General features: G+C 48.8%; 1 long non-coding RNA gene across 9 annotated transcripts in view; it reads right to left on the reverse strand.

Annotated features, from left to right (window-relative positions):
- LOC131497131 (uncharacterized) overlaps positions 1-6,083 on the reverse strand; it is a 64,568-nt gene extending 58,485 nt beyond the window's left edge. For 2 of the 9 annotated variants that reach the window (XR_009254788.1, XR_009254787.1), the window contains exon 1: positions 526-6,076. This is a non-coding gene — a long non-coding RNA (uncharacterized LOC131497131). Of the gene's footprint in view, positions 1-525 lie in introns of all 9 variants that reach the window. The other 7 variants (XR_009254792.1, XR_009254784.1, XR_009254786.1 and 4 more) reach the window with 6 other exon arrangements.
- Positions 6,084-17,694: the final 11,611 nt, after the last annotated feature.

The raw sequence follows: 17,694 nt of genomic DNA on the forward strand, positions 1-17,694 counted from the left end.
AGAATTGATGTTTTAAATGTTGGAACCCTTCCAGGCTTAGAATGAAAGGCCAATGTAATTAATTACGCAGAAAATATTTTTATTATCATCACTGGCTAATACTTAGACAGCATCCACTGTGTGCCAGGCCCTCTTCTAAGGGCTTGTTTAATCCTTACAATTTTATGGGGTAGAAACAATTATCTCCATTTTATACATGAGGAAACTAAGTCCCAGCAAGGTTAAGAAACTTGCCTGAGGGTGCACAGCTAGAAGATGGCTGTGCTCATTGCCAGTATATTACGCTGCCTCTCAGGTGTAATTAACAACCATAGCAGCTGGTGAGAAACCTATGGTCAGGATTGGCTACCAAGATAGTCCAGCTCTTTCCCTGACTAAAGTGGAATCTGTTCTGTCTTTTGCAGACATTGGACCTTCTCTGGGGGCCCCCATGCTGTTTCCACCATACAAAAAAATTGGCACAGTTTCCTGTTCTTTGTTGCTTTTTGCAGATTGTCCCATTCTCTGTAACTGCGCTGCGTTCACCTGAACACTGATTCTTTCGCAACAGCGTTCCTCAGAGGTCGGTGCACTCAGGGCTATTGTTCTCAGGATACCAGCTCTCATGGATGAGGGGCAGTGGCCCCCTTCTGGGCGCGTCGGTGCAGCTCAGCTCTCCTGCCTGGGCGCTCTGTGATTGCACTGCCCACACGATGCTGCGTGACCATCCTCCCTTCAGCAGTAAGTGAGCGTGGGAGGGGACTATTCTGCTTCTTTGGGCAGCAAGAGTAACTTCCTGATTGAAATAGATCCTCTGCTGGACAGAAATGCAAACGTCTCAACCCTTCCTGAGTAGTATCATTAATCATCCCCCAGCTTCCATATCCCAGCGGTGTCCAGGTTTAACCTCATTTCTCAGCCAAGAGCCACCTGGTGAGGAGTCCCATTAGTCAGAAGGGCAGGGAGGGGTGGGTGTCTCAAAAGACCTCTGGGGCCTTCGTAACTGCGTGAGCAGTGATCAGCTGGCCGTGGTCCAAAGGGGCTGAGCAGAGGAAGCAGGCTGGGTAAGTGGGTAGTACTGTGGAGGAGCAGTTTGGAGACACCACCTCCAGAAGCTTTTCTGAGTCTGGCCCCATAAAGAGGAGGGAGGGAGAGGGGAAGGAGACCCTACACAGCAGCGACAGCAGCAATAGTGGCAGTGGTGGCTGGTCCTTTCCGTCCAAGGGACCAGGATATTCTAGAACTACTGAGCCCGCCCAGGGAAGATTCTGAGATTTGGTCAGCCTCCAGTGTAAACTGTGGTTACCTCTTCTTCCAAGCACAGCCACACAATCTGGTTGGGTGATGGGACGTTGACACAATGTAAGAGCTGAGGACTCAGGGGAGGTGTATCTGGAGGGGCTGCAGGGATGAAGTAAGCCATAAAAGAAATGACACACCTTGACTGGACATGAGGAGGGCAAACACATTCCAGACAGAAAAAAACAAAAACAAAACCAAAAAGCACCACTCATTCATTCATTCATTCATTCATTCAGTTGAGCGTTTATTAGTCTGCTACTATGGTCAGGCACTGTCCTAGGTCGTAGGGGTACAAAGATTTACACAATGTGACCTCTCTCCTGAGCAGCACTGGGTCTAGGGGGAGGCAAGGAAAGCACCGAGAGTGCACAAAGGACGTGCTCACCCTCAGGGGGCCAGCCCTGCTCTGGCACAACTCTGAGAGTGAGTGCCTCCTTACACGTTGCTCCCTTGGCACACCACTTGCTCACCCCAGTCCTAGCCTTGCTTCTGAGGGGCTCATAGTCTATGATGAGCAAAGGCCTGAAGGTGGGAAACCATGACCCCCTTCGGGCGGTGTTAAAGCCCCCTGGATCCGGCCCCACCTACCATTTGAGGACCATCTCTTGCCCTTTCTCCCTTAAGCCTTTGCCCAACCAAACCATGTTTATTCTTCTGGAAATGGTGGGTACCTTCACACCTCCATCCCTCACCCAGAACTCCCTCCACCTCCCCAACCCCTCCAGCTGGCAAAGTCCCGTTCACCCATCAAGACTCAGCTCAAGCAGCACCTGTTCCCGGGTTCACTCTTACCTGAACTGTCACTGGCAATCCTAACGCCCACGCCAAGGACAAAGATCGACTTGGTTGTTCCCGATACGGCGAGGGAGGAAGTGGGGAGGAAGATATCATTAAATATGTATCTGGGAGCTTCCTATTTTAAATCATTGCTCTTCTTATCAGGCATCCTGCCGTGTAGAAGGAATGTCCTATCATCAGGTAAATGTAGCAACATTTTTTACTTACAAAATCTAAAATCATTTCCCCCCCAAATATCAGACCCTCTATATTTGACTGGTCTGGAGCAAAACCCTGGCCGTCTGAGTTCCAGAGCTGCTAATCGCTCTCCTACAGAAGATGAGAGGTTCCCTCTGTGAACTCCAAGGCCGCCGGCACATTCTGCCTTGGCACAAGCATCCCGTGTTAGTCTCTGAGCCTCTCCTCCTACCCGGGCAGCCGGCTTCCCCAGGGCAGAGGGAGTCCCTGTTCATTTCTAGATCTCTAGGACATAGCACAGGGCCTGGCACATGGTCAGACTGGTGACTAAGCTGACCAGATGTGCTGGAGGTCAGGGGAAGCATCAAGGAAAGCACTGGCTCAGATGGAGCATGAAATACAAGGTAACCTGGGGCGCCTGGGTGGCTCAGTCGGTTCAGCGTCTGACTTCAGCTCAGGTCATGATCTCACAGCTTGGGAGTTCAAGCCCCGTGTCAGGCTCTGTGCTGACAGCTCAGAGCCTGGAGCCTGCTTTCGATTCTGTGTCTCCCTCTCTCTCTGTCCGTCTCCCGCTCATGCTCTGTCTCTTTCTCTCTCTCTCAAACATACATAAATATTTTAAAAGAAAATTTTTTAAAGAAAGAAGAGATAACCGAGGCATGGGCAGGTGCCATTCAAGGCAGTGAGGGCTAGAGGCCATGTGTGAGTCAGCCAGAGCAGGGGCGGCGGTGGGGAGAAAAGGATGACAAACGCCTAAACAGCTCCCCTCATTCAGAGCAGAGGCAGAAGGGGCCATGAGGCCAGGACACATCCATGAGGCTGGATCCAGATACAAGCCCTGTGCTCAGATGAGAACCTCCTCACAGCATGCCAACAGATGCCTGATGGAGGAGAGAAATTGCAGAGAAGTTACAACCCCTTGTTGTGACTTCTCCCACGGAACTAAAAACAGCGCATCGATCCCACGCTCTCTATCCAGATGGATTATTCTGCAGCCTCTCCACCCGAGGGGTACCGAGGACGGAGCGGACACCAGCCTGGGAGGGGATTCTTGGGGGAGGACAAACCTCGAGGTGCAGAGGATGAGTGGCACCCCTGGAGGCAGATCACACGGCGTGCTTCCTGGACCACCTCCCCACGACACCCCGATCCCAGGGGAAGCCACAGAAGGGCCAGGGGACGGGGGCCCTTCTGCCACTTTATCTTGATGGAGAAGGTCAGGCATGGGTAGGTTAGGGTACATCAGTGCCAGCTGAAAAGCCAACACCTTTTCCACAGGTGGCCCACCCGAGAAAAGACCTCTGAGCCCTGAGAAAGCAACCAGAGAGGCTGGAGAAGCCTGGGAGAAGTCACAGTAAAGCACTTTGTCAAGATGATGCTATATTATTCCAGACACAAAAGGTGACATCAGAATTCTGGATGCAGTTATCCCTTGTGTCCCGGATGGCTGAACCCCAAAACAGCTGCACACGGTCCCTTTGTAGGCCCACTGACTCTCCTATCGCTGAGGCCAGCCTTTTGAGGACACAGAGAAGTCCTTGCCCCTCTCTCACCTGTCTCCTCCTTCTCACCTCCTCCCTGGGCCATGGTGCCCAGGACCATCAGGCAGAGTGGTTACTTTGGGCTCAGACGCCTTAGGCCCAGCCTTGGCAGTGACCAAGGCGATGGGTTGCAAGCTCTGGGAGGAGCAGCCGCATCCAACATGCGCTTGGAAGGATGTGGCAGTGATGGGCAGGGAGGTACTCCCCTCCCTGCTTGGGGCTGGTGCACCTGTCCTCCCAGAGCAGATGGCCTTTGGGGCAGGGCAGCACAGGGTCCCCCAGGAACCCCTGGAAGGCTCCTGTTTACAAGTCTCAGCTCAGCCAACTGTGGCTTCCCATTTCCTATTGCACCAAATGGAAGCTCCTTAGCCTCCCGGCCACAGGCCTCCCTGCCTGCCCTGTCGCTCTTCATGGTTATCAGGAAGTCACTCTCCTTACAGCCTGGCTGGCTATGCCTATTGTATGCCACACAGGGTCCTAGCCTCCAGCATAAACAGCATGCCTGCTCTCACACCGAGAGCATTTCCCTAAACCAACAGATAGCAGTAAGAACTCTACCTGCAGAGAACCAGAGCTCAGGAGTGGGGAGAGGCATGGAACGGTTCTGAGAGGCAGAGATAGACAGGGCCGGTGACATTTGAGTGTCGCCTCGGAGCTGGATCTCATCACAGCTCAATCATTCCCACCTCAGGGCCTTCCCTCGACCATTCCCCAAGCCTGGAATGCCCTCTGTCTTCCAGCTGGGTTTCTGCCTCTCACTTTGTTAAGCATACAACACAGAAGGCTGTGGAAGGCACAGAAGTGGGTCTAATACCGAGATGAAATAAAAATACTGTAATAGCTTCTGTTTATTAGCACGAGGTGGGTGCCAGGAATGACGATAAACATTTGTGCGCATAATCTCCTCTAATTCTTACAACACTCTCTCTCGCAAGGCAGGTATTATGGTCCCTATTCTATAAATGGAGACGCTCAGTCTCAGAGGGGTTAAATAACTTGCTCAAAGTCACGCAGCTACCAATGGAGTTCTGTTTCCCTCAAGCCTGCATTTACAACTGCCCTCTGCTGCCTCCCCAAACGGATGAGCTCAAAATCCACTCCTCCAGAGGGCCCTCAGGGTGCCCTCAACATCACATCTTCAACTTAAATCATAGATCAGGCCATCTATATCTTACCTGGGGAAACCCACCTGTCAGAAGGAGAGAGCTGGTACAGAAAAGACTAATGGACAGCAGGTGCCCTCCTTCCAACCCCAAGAGGCAGCTCAGGTCACAGATAGAGGCTGGCTGGCTAGAGTCAAAAAATCAGATCCTAGGGGCACCTGGGTGGCTCAGGTAGTTAAGCATCTGACTTTGGCTCAGGTCATGATCTCACAGTTTGTGAGATCAAACCCTGCATCAGGCTCTGCACTGACAGGATGGAGCCTGCTTGGGATTCTCTGTCTCTGTCTCTCTCTCTCTCAAAGTAAATAAACTTAAAAAAAAATCAGGTCACCTGTTAAATAAGTAAATAAATAAAATAAAGCTTCCTGACTGATTTGACTATGCAGCCATGGTTGAAAACCACTGGGCTCTGAGGTCCTTCCCAGTTCTGTGTTTCTTCAGGGGTTACTCCCAGCTGGCCTGTTTTTGTAAATAAAATTTTATTTTGGAACACAGCCATGGGGTGCCTGGCTGGCTCAGTTGGTGGAGCATGAGACTATTGATCTTAGAGTTGTGAGTTTGAGCCCCACATTGAGTGTAGATATGGCTTAAAAATAAAATATTTAATAATAATAAATTAAAAAACACAGCCACACACATGTTGTCTGTGGCTGCTTTCAAGCTATGTGGGCAGAGATGAGTGGCTACTGTAGAGACCTTTGGGCCCTCAAGACTAAAATATTTACTATCTGGCCCTTGACAGCTTCTAGTGCTGACAGTTCTTACTTCTCAGCTGGGAGAGGAGGGAGCAGGAAGGCCCAGGACCTGCTTTCCATGACAACCATGTCTTTTTCACTGTTGTTTCCTCAGTGCCTAGAACAGTGTCTGGCACACAGTGGACTCACAAAGTAGCCACTGGGTGAATGGATGAATGGGTGAGTGGGTGGATGGATGGGTAGATGGGTGAATGGACTGGGTAGATGGTTGGATGGGGTGGGTGGCATGATTAGATGGTTGGATGGGTGGGTGGGTAGATGGATGGGTGAGTGGGTGAATGGATGGGTGGGGATTTGGGTAGATGGGTGGGTGGGTGTATGGTTGGGTTGGTGGATGGATGGATGGGTGGTTGAATGAGTGGGTAGGTGAGTGGGTGGATGGATGGATGGATGGATGGATGGATGGATGGATAGATGAGTAGATGGATGGATGGATGGATGGATGAGTAGATGGATGGATGGATGAGTAGATGAATGGATGGATGGATGGATGGATGGATGAATGGATGGGTGGGGTTTGTGTGGATGGGTGGATGGATGGGTGGATGGGTGGGTGGGTGAGTGGATGGATAGATGGATGGATGGGTGGGTGGATGGGTGAATGTGTGGATGGGAGGGTGGGTGGGTGGGTGACAGGGGAGATAAATGAAATCAAACCAACCTTACTTAGAACATCACACCTGCAGAACCATCATAGTCATTCCTCCACCACAGATCAACTCGAAGCACAGCACAGGAAGCTGAGTTGAAGCGAGACTGCCTCACTCCCCTGGTGAGGCCCTGAACAAAGAAAAGTGCTTCAGCCTCCAGGCTCTCCTGCAGCCCCCAGCATCTCTCATCTCCAGAAAGCCTTTCTGCAAAAGCATGAAAACTGAGTAATTCTCTCAGTAAGGCAATTTCCCTTAGCCCCTTTGATATCTTTGGAACTGTACTGCAGGGTTTTTCTTCACTGACTGTGCTTCCTGAGTCCCAGCTCAGTGGGCATAAGGAGATTTGGAGAGGAGGCTGTGCCCAGGGGTTGTCCTTTCCCTCAGCAGGATTAATTGATGATGGGGGAAGGGGACAGACTGAGTTTTTTCCATCCCCACTGGGGACAGTGAGAAGCATGTGGCCAGGCAAAAATGTAAAGGCTCCTTTATGATCACCACCATATATATATGATATATATGTATGTGTGTGTGTGTGTGTGTGTGTGTATATATATATATATATATATATATATATATATATATAAGCTACATATATATATGAGCTCATATATATATATATATATATATGAGCTAGACACACACACACACATATATATACACATACACATAAGCTTTTCTATTTAAAAAAACTCACTCTGAAAAAATATCTGCTTGGTCCCCATATAGCTCATATATATATATATATATATATATATATATATGAGTAAAAGTATCTGTTTGGTCCCCATATAGCTCATATATATATATGAGCTATACACACACACACACATATATATACACATACACATAAGCTTTTCTATTTAAAAAAACTCACTCTGAAAAAATATCTGCTTGGTCCCCATATAGCTCATATATATATATATATATATATATGAGTAAAAGTATCTGTTTGGTCCCCATATAGCTCATATATATATATGAGCTATACACACACACACACACACATATATATACACATACACATAAGCTTTTCTATTTAAAAGAACTCACTCTGAAAAAGTATCTGTGTGGTCCCCAAGTAGCTATGCCCCTTAAGATCAGCAGTTAAAAATGGATGTTCTAGAGTTAGCCTGTCCAGTTGTTTAGCTCCCCTACTTTCTGGCCCAGCTGTGTGACCTCGGGCTCTCTGAGCCTCAGTTTCCTCACCTGTAAAGGATGCTAATTGTACAGCTGGGACTAAGAGCTCAATAAATTATAGCTTCCATAACTGTCAAACTATGGTGGGCACAGAGATGCACTGCCCAGATCTCCTTGGAGTAAGGACTCACTGCCCAGCTGTGGGGGGCTGGGAAGAGAGAATGGAGGCTCAGCCCCCAGCCCCCAGACTTCCACTCCTTCTGGTTCTCTCAGCTACAGAGGGCCACTTCGCCCCAGGGCAGCCTTTACCAGGGGACTGAGCAAGAGTGGGGCATAAAGGTTCCATCCGCCATCTTGCCTGGGTACTAGGCACGCTGACAGGCACTACTTGCTCCACACCTGCCCTGGAGTTGGCTGAGCCTTTCTTGGGCTTCACAGTTCCACGTCTCCCTCTGGCCAATTCTGCTTTTCCTCCCTTCCCTTCACATCTGTCGATCCCCAGTAAACTGTCTCAGCCTCCACTTCAAGGGAACCCAGCCTATGGAACATTTTTCATTATTTTGGACCAATGCAACCAGTGCGATAAGCCCTGGGTCCAGACTTGGCCACTGTTTCCAGTTTCCCTGAGTCACTCCAGGAGGCCCAGGATGTCTGCAGACCACAGTGCTGGAGCAGTGGGGACTGCAGCAATGCCAATGCTTGGTCAGAGCTCAGGATGCACGTGGCTTGCCCCCGTAATGGCCGTCCTATGCCAGATTTACCAGCTGCTCCCTAGGGTTCAATGGAAACATCCCTCCCTCCTTTCATCCCTCCCTTCCTTCTTTCCCTCATTTCTTCCTTGGCCAGACATTATGCCAATGTGGGTTCTTCGGCATTATTAGGACAGGGAGCTTACAGTCTAATATGAAAACAACTCAATTCAGAAGGATTAGCATTCAGATAAAGAATGTCATTGATCACAAAGGGGCACCCAGAGGATCAGGAAGGCTTTCTGGAGGAGGAGATGTCTTTGCTGAGTCCTAAAGGACAGGTAGGAGTTGGGCAGCCAAAGTGGGTGGGGGGAAGATGTTCTAGGGAAAGGAGAAGCTCATATCAGCCTGGACCAGTGATCCATGCACTTGCTGGAATGCTGGGGGTGGTTGCCAGTTTCCTTGAAAGCAAATTTGCTTCCTAAGGACTTAAGTTCAGGGTCAGCACATGAGCCTATAGACATGGCCCCCTTGCAGTTAGCAACCCATCTGCTTCCCAAAGATGATTATTGCATTGCCCTTTGAGCTGGTCTTCTTCAGCTCATAACCCATCTCCTTCCCTCTTTGCCGGTAGGTCCCACGCGCCAGCCTGTCATCACTCTCACGCTCCAGCCTTCCCCCCTCCCACATGCTCACCTCTGCAAATGCACAGCAGAACAGTCCTTAATGCCCCTTCCAGGCCAGAGGCAGGTGACAGGGTTCAGGACATACTACTCCAAAATATGGCATCCTGGCATAGTAAATGTTTTGAGCTGATGGAGTTTGAGAAAGTCACAGAAAACAGTGTAAGCAGGAAGTTCTCTCTGAACTTCGCCGTGCTTCTCCCCATTAGACCCTCACATGACAGGTGTTTTCCTTGTACTCAAAGGAAAGGAGCATCTTATCCTCCAAGAAGGAGGAAGATTGAGAGGAAACTGAACAAACAGACCTTGCTAAGTTTCACCCAGTTTACTACACTTGCTCATAGTCTTTCACTGTCCTACACGCTGTCCACTCTTCATCAAACCTAGCGCGAAAACACTTAGGCTGAACGTTCCTTCATGACTTCATTTCCTTATGGGCTCCAGTGCCAGGTAAAACTTGGGTTAAGCTAATTTGTGTGGTTTTCGGTTATTATGTCAGCTTCGTTGGCAGATCCAGTCAGGGCCCCTAAGAAGGCCAAGGAAGACTTTTTCCTTCCCTCCAGTGAGGGGGTCCTTCCCTCTGGCGGGGGGCTGGAGGCAGGGGCCCAGTGTTGCAGCCACTCATGTGGCGCCTCTGAAAGCCTTCACTTTGGCTCATGCACTGACAGCTGAGCTTCCCAGCTCTGCTCCAGGCTTGCGGGGGGGGGGGGGGGGGGGCTTGTTCTCCCACAAAGTTGGCCACGCAGCAAATTGCTATAAACACAATATTATTTTCCCCCACAGAACCCATGATAAAACCCAAGATTATTTCCAAGGGTGCCAGAGAAAACCTTAACAAGTTTTTTCAATGGTCACTCATGGTGGTGCCCTGGCAGTTTTGTGGGAAACAGGAGATATATGACCACCACCTAGAGATTCACCTCTCCCCTCCTGAATCCAGAATCATTTCTGTTTTCTTTCCTTTTTAAAAGCAGCTTTAGTGAGATATAATTTACATACCATACAACCCACCCGTTTGAACCATATAATTCAGTGGCTTTTAGTATATTCACAGACTTGTGTACCCATTACCATGATGGATTTTTTGAACATTGATTACCCCTAAAAGAAACACTGCACCTCTTTGCTGTCAACCCCCCCAAACTCTCCAACCCCATTGGCCTTAAGCTACTACTAATATACGTTCTACCTTCATAGATTTGGCTCTTCTGGACTTTTCATGTAACCTTCCCCTTTGTGGGCCATTGTCTACATCATCAACCTTCCTCATCACTATTATCTGTAGAACCCTTTACAGATTATGAAGTCCTTTCATATAGAGTAAAACCTTGGTTTGCGAGCATAATTCGTTGTAATCCAAAGTGAGCATGTTTGTAACTCAAAGCACTTGTGTATCAAAGCAAATTTCCCCATAAGAAATAATGGAGACTCTGGGGCACCTGGGTGGCTCAGTCAGTTAGGCGTCAGACTCCGGCTCAGGTCATAATCTCGCGGTTCATCAGTCGGAGCCCCACGTCAGGCTCTGTGCGGACAGCTTGGAGCCTGGAGCCTGCTTCGGATTCTGTGTCCCTCTCTTTCTGCCCCTCCCCCACACACACTCTGTCTCTCTCTCTCTCTCTCGAAAATAAACACTAAAAACTTTTTTTAAAAAGAAATAATGGAAATTCAGATGATTCGTTCCACAACCCAAAAATATTCATATAAAGATGATTGCGGTACTGTAATATAATACAAAATAATAAAGAAAATACAAAATATAAAGAAAATAAATTAACCCGCACTTACCTTTGACAACCTTTGTAGCTAGTGTGAGGGAGACAAGAAAGAGGAGGGTTATTGTGTAGGATGACTTTCACTATCACAAAGGAAATCACTGCTATCTACTGGCTCAATGGAATCTTTTTCTTTTTGTGCAACTTTCATGAGAAGCCTTTCCAATGACTCTTGCTTTTGCCTCCTTTTGCGGTTTTTGCGGAAATGTGACATTGCATTGTCGTTAAACAGATTCATCGCCTGCACTGCTACAGCCTTATCTGGGTGGTGCTTTTCTACAAAATTTTGCACCGTTTCCCACATTTTACACATCTCCCTAATCTCATTTGAAGTGAGGGATTCCTCCCGCCTTTTTCTCTTCCTCCTCTGCAGACAAGATGCAGACGTAGAGTTCTTATAAAATCTTGCAATTTCGGCCACTTGCATACCTCGTTCGTACTTCTCAATGATTTCCTTCTTAACTTCCACCATAATCATCTCCTTCTTACCACCTTCCTTTTCAACCTTTTTCTGCATGGGCACCATTGTTGGGGTACAGTATTAATAAACTCTTGTCCTATACTGTATTTCATGTAACTGGCAATCAGGCAGCAGAGGAAAGGGTCTCTATCTGCAGGCAGCCTGACCTAGAATGAAGCAAAGCATTCCTAAGCTGACTCTTGGATGGAAAAGCAAAGGACTGTCCATAGGTGCTTGGAAGTGACAAAAAAATACACCAGTGCCAGTGGTAGAAACCTTCCAACGTTCTGAAAAATCACTGACTTCTGCCAAACACGGTGGCCTGAGACCAAGCATCCGAGCGTGGGAGACAATCACCCACAATCCCGCAGGGAGAGAGAAAAAGAGAGAGAGAGACAGAAGAACCATTGGCTCAGTTTGATCATGTGACGTTCGGCATCACGTACGACTCATATTGCAAGACATCGCTCGTTTATCAAGTTAAAACTTGTTAGAAATGTTCGCGCGTCTTGCGGAACACTCGCAGAATGAGTTACCCACAGTCCAAGGTTTTACTGTATATTATGGTGAGAGGTTGGTTGTCAAAAATAAAAATAAAAAACTGGCCCAATTCTCCCTCACTCCCTTTGTTACGCAACTCAGTGGTGGCCTCCCAGTGTGAGTGTGGTGTCTCGTCCTACCCTTCCCCTCGATTCTGGCCTCCACCACCCTGCTTGCTTCGACCAATGGGATGCCAGCCAACAGGCAGGAAGCAGAGGTGGCCACAAACGCTGTGTGCTTCTGCTTCCTCTCCTGCTCCTGACAACATACCCAGTCTGCCCCGTGGAGAAAGAAGTCCATGGCCCAGCTGCTCCGTCACCCGCCGCCAGCCCTGTGGAGTAGCCAGCCTACATCGCAGAGAACCAAATTTATGTGCTAAAGAAATGTCTGTTACGATATGCTACTGAGGTTTGCGGTTGTTACTAGAGCATTATTGTGGCCATAAATAACAATGATCTCATTTGCTTTTTTTTTTTTTTACCACAATCCTGTAAGGTTGGTAGAACAGGAAAAATCTACAATTCAGAGATGACAACAGGGCCGAGGGTGGAAACGAGTGCGTATTGAACACCTACTCTGAGTCAAGTCCTGGGCTTGGAATTTTCCCGTGTACTAATGTCTTGCTGATACTCACAGCAACCCTGTGGGGCTGCCATGTTATAAGGAGGAATACTGTGGCTGCAGGTAACGGTGTACTTGCTAATGTCCTATGGGATAAAGATCCATCATTACCTCAGATAAGAAGTCTGGAGGTATAAGCAATCCAGGGTTGATGGAGCAGCTCAGTAAAGTCGTCTAGGATCCAGTCCTCTTTCTGTTTGCCTGCTCCACCATCCTTGGTATGTTAGCCTTTCTATCTCAGGCTTAGCACCTGATGGTTGCAAGATGGCTGCCACAGCTCCAAGCATCACATCCCCACCCAACCTCATCCACAGCAGGAAGATGACAGCAGGACTTCCTGGCATATGAGGAAGAAAAGTCCTTCCTGGAAGTCCAGTAGCCTTCCTCTTATACCTCAGTGGTTAAAATTGTATGTCCGCCCTTAAACCAAGCGATAACAAAAAGAAAATGACATGACCACGCTTAGATTAGACCAAGTGTAGTTTATCCATTGAGTTTGCTAGACGGGCCCTTCTTCCCTGAGCATGTTTCATCTAAACAAACTCTAAGGAGAAAGGAGACAGTAGCTTTTAGATGAACAACAAGCAATGACATCCACAGTTGTTCTTATTCCCACTTTGCAGATAATGAAACCGAGGCTTGGGTATTCAAATAAGCTGCCGAGGTCATCCAGCTAAGAATTGGTAGAGCTAAGATTCAAGTCCAGCTCTGCCTGGCTGCAAACTACATTGTAAATCTACAACATTGTAAAGGGTCCTTGATCAAATTTATGCAACTAAGCAGTGCCAGAGCAGGGCTAGGACCTGAGTCTCCTGGGTGGGAGCTTTAGCCTCACTGGCTGCCTGTTTCTCCCCTGCCTGGACATTCCCTTCACACACACAATCCTGTCACACTGCTCCCTTCCCCCCTTTCTTTTGAGTATTTCCAGTGGCTCTGGAGTAGCCATGGTTCCACGATTTATGGTGCATCACAGGGGGTGCTCCCACCCCATAATATATTCCAGCCTGAGACCCGGTCACGGCTTCAGGGTCCATAAAATGATTTAGAGACCTACCTTTCTCACCATAAATCCAAAAGCCTGTGCATCGCATTATTGGAACAAGGATATATGTACCTGAACCTGGTAATAGATAGCCCCCATCTACCCACCCCAATCCCCTGACTACTTCTCCCCAAGAGAAATGGCCTCAGCTCCAACAATTCAGCAAAATTTACCGTCTCACTGCCTCCTTTCTGGCTCTCCAAGAAGCATCCCAGGGATGTCCCTTTTCTGTTCAGAGGTTCCAGTATGCCAGCTGGTTATGCCCACTGGTTGCTCCATACCAACTCCAGGTCAACTTGATATCCAAAAAAAGACCCTCACAGGGGGTGGGGGTGGGGGGGCTCACACTTGATCTCTGCTCCCACCCTTCACTGGGTCTGGGAGTTTGCTGGCATTTCCCACAGACCTATCACAGAGACGACAAAATGGGTTCCTACTCCTTCACAGACAGCCTTTTCTGTGTGGAACACACACACACACACACACACCCTGAAAGTCTCTTGGTATCCATTCAAACCTCCTCCCACCCCAGCCAGCCCTGTCTACTTGGCCCAGAGACACCCTCCTAGACAGGTCAGTGACTGGAACAGTGGCCAACCTGCCTTGCTTGCCACCCCCCAGCTCCATCCTGGAAGAAACACATATTCTTAAGCACTGAGTTTCAGAAACTTGAGGAAAAGCTCAAGGCTGATGTCACACATGGGCTGGGACTTGAAAAAGATGTAGAGGCCAAAGAACCACAGAATCTAGACCATACAACCAGGGCAAGAAAATCTTCAAGATCATCTAGGCCAGTGATTGTTAGCAGCAGAATATCTGTCTTCCAAATGAGTTGTTTACACCAAATCTCAACATATAAAGTAAATGTAAGAGGGGTGCCTGGGTGGCTCAGTCAGTTAAGCATCCGACTTCGGCTCAGGTCATGATCACATGGTTTGTGAGTTCAAGCCTCACGTCGGGCTCTGTGCTAACAGCTCAGAGCCTGGAGCCTGCTTCGGATTCTGTGTCTCCTTCTCTCTCTGCCCCTCCCCTGTTTGCACTCTGTCTTTCTCTCTCTCTCTCATAAATAAATAAACATAAAAAAAAATTTTTTTTAATTAAGTAAATGTAAGTGAAGCCACTCTAATTAAGCAGAGGTGGTAAACTTGGAGTATACCTTGACCCTCAGCAGAACCCTTGGCCCTGTGGCACACAGTTTGAAAACCATTGCTATAGTCTAGTTTTTAATTTTACCAATGGGGAAATTGAGGCCCAAATAAAGGAAATGATTTTTCACGCAAAATGTCCAGCCAAGCTGGAGCTGAGATGTCAGAAAATGTTCACCAAATCCAGAGGCCAAGGGATGTGCAAGGTCTCCATGCTAGAGCCTGGGGAGGAGGAAGCAGGCGAGGGGAGGGGAGGGGGGTCTGGTGGGAGCTGGGAGGACTATGCAAGTGGCTGGTTACCTTGGGCAGAGCTTCAGTAGACCGTTCTGGGGCTTGGATGAGAGGCCCTCCACCCCAGAGGGGAGACCAGGCTTTTGTTCGTGTTCCCCCCACACCAGGCCTTGGGGAAGGATTCCCAGTGCAGTCCTTCACCACACTCAACTCCTGTCAGGCATTTAACACGCTGAATAAAATATCAATCACTCACCGAGAACAGCTTCAAAGTGGAAAGTTGATTGAAGCTGGTCCAAGGCTACACTGTGGCCACAATTCTTGCGATGTGGTGGATCCCAGCGAAAGGCCCATCTCGTTTCCAGAGTCAGAACAGGGGACACTCACCCTCCAGATGGGGCTGGACAGAGGGGCCAAGGGTCTAGGAACTGAGGAAGCAGAGCCAACATTTCCCTCCCTCCCCCGCCCATCCCACCGCCCAGTCTAACAAGATCTGGGGGAAGGGAAGTTTGAAGCAAGATTGAGGTGAAGGGTGCTATCGTTTTATGCAAATGAGGAAGGAAAGTAGGGACCTCCTAGGACAAAATGCAGAAAGTGATACCTTAAAGCGGTGGTTCTCACGGGGTTTCCCAGAAGATAGCGTTAGCACCAGCTAGGCATTTACTAGAAATGCAAATTCCAGAGCCCCATCCCAGACCCAATGGAACAGAAACTCTGGGGACGGGGCTCAGCCCTCTTTGTTTTCCGTGCCCTCCGGGGCCCTGGCGTGCGCCTGTCCCTGATGGCTTCAGCAGCACTTGGGCTGAGGAGACAGGAGTGTGAACGAGGCATTGGCGATTAGATCCTAAAGGGGACAGCTCGGGGGTGACCCCGCCAGGACTGCTGTCAGAGAGGAAAAAGAAGCGTGTTTCCAAAATAACAAATGTTGGCCAGGATGTGGAGAAATTGGAACCCTTGTGCTTTGCTGGTGGGAATGGAAAATGGTGCAGCCTCTGTGGAAAACAGTTTGGCAACTGCTCAAAAAGCTGAACACAGAGGTACCGTTTGATCTAGCAATTCCGGTCCTGGGTCTGTGCACCAAGGAAGTGAGGCGGACCACAGGTGGGCAAGAGCTTGGGTCCTCACAGTGCTGCAGTGACACATCTCCATCAACATGGAGGCCCGACCGCATCTCCTGCACCTCCCAGGGCCTGAACCAGAGCCCTGGAGGGGCCTGGCCCCCCCCCCCCCCACCTCAGCTGCTTGACCTGAAGGGAAACCAGGAGGCCTGGGAACTGAAGAAAATGAGTGCCTGGAGAAGAATGGCGGGGATGTGAATCCTGGGGGGCATGTGGACACAGCCAGCCTATCACCGGTCTGACCCTTACCCTGAGGACACCCACCCAGGATCATGTGGACAACATGCTAACCCGGGCCTCCTGACTAGGTTCATCTGGCACCAATAGGGTGCCCAGGGGCCTTTTCTATGGTCTAGAAAAGCAAGTTCCTTTCTTTTAGGGGCTTTAGTTTCCTCCTCCATAAAATGAGGAATTGAACTAGGGGTCTCCAAGGTCCCTCCTGGCTCTGACCTAGGATGTGTAGGACAGGGTAAGGGGGGCAAAGGTACGAAGGTTTGAGTGAGAACAGGGACAGGGCAGGAATGAACTGGGACTGAAGGTAGCAGGAGCCCCACAGTGAGGAGGGTGAGGTCTCCTCCATTAGCATGATCAAATGATCCGGTGAGTTAGTCCACAAGCACCGGGTGGAGCCTGGCACATAGGAAGCTCTCAGTCATCACTAGCAACCATTGTTACCATGGTGTCAGCACCCCGATATATAAGCAGTCTACTCGCTTCATCCCTGGTACCCGCACATGTTTAAATTACTGTATTATCTCTCACGGTTCGTGAGATCGAGCCCTGAGTCGGGCTCTGTGCTGACAGTGTGGAACCTGCCTGGGATTCTTTCTCTCTCTCTTTTCCCCTCCTCTCCCCCACCCCCACTCACACACAAGCTTTCTCTCTCTCTCAAAGTAAATAAATAAACTTTAAAAAATAAAATAAATCATTGAATCCCGAATTGCTGAGTCACTGAATCCACATACTGTGGGCCATCAACAGTGACTCTCTTCCTAGCACAGAAGCATTGCTGAGTCAGCACAAAGTACCCTCCGGGGCCACGCCTCTAGCCAGGCTGATCTCGCTGCTTCTAGATCTTTCCAAAAGCCAAATCCCACTTGGACGTCCAATCTACGGATGTGTTGTGTGAACATGATTTCATCGGACTCTCAACAATTCTGTGAATAATTATCATTGTATTTTAAAAAGGAAACTGAGGTTCTCAGAGGTTGTACAGCCTGGATTCACACCCCTGTGTATTTGACCCTCTGGCCCATGCCACTCACCTTCTGGGTGCCCTTCCAGCTTCTCGACTGAGCTAACCTTTTCTCCCTTGGTGCCATCCAGACCTTTCTTTTACCTTTCCTTATAGCACATACTACCTTATATTGTCATTTTTTTTAATATCTTATTTTGGGGTGCCTGGGTGGCTCAGTCAGTTGAGCATCTGACTTCGGCTCAGGTCATGATCTCACGGTTCATGAGTTCAAGCCCCACATCGGGTTTTGCACTGATAACACAGAGCCTGCTTCAGATTCTCTGTCTCTGTCTCTCTCTCTGCCCCTCTCAACTAGTGCACACCTGCTCTCTCTCTCTCTTTCTCTCAAAATTAAATAAACATTTAAAAAATATTTTTTAAGATTTTATTGTTTTTAATGTTTATCTATTTTTGAAGGAAAGAAAGACAGAGTGTGAGTGGGGGAGGGGCAGAGATAGAGGGAGACACAAATTCCGAAACAGGCTCCAGGCTCCGAGCTGTCAGCACGGAGCCCAATGCGGGGCTTGAACTCATGAACCACGAGACCATGACCTGAGCTGAAGTCGGTCACCTAACCGCCTGAGCCACCCAGGCACCCCGAGATTTTATTTTTAAGTAATCACTACACTCAACGTGGGGCTCAAACTCACAACC

Source organism: Neofelis nebulosa, chromosome 16 (genome assembly GCF_028018385.1).
Source record: "Neofelis nebulosa isolate mNeoNeb1 chromosome 16, mNeoNeb1.pri, whole genome shotgun sequence".
Lineage (NCBI taxonomy): Eukaryota > Metazoa > Chordata > Mammalia > Carnivora > Felidae > Neofelis > Neofelis nebulosa.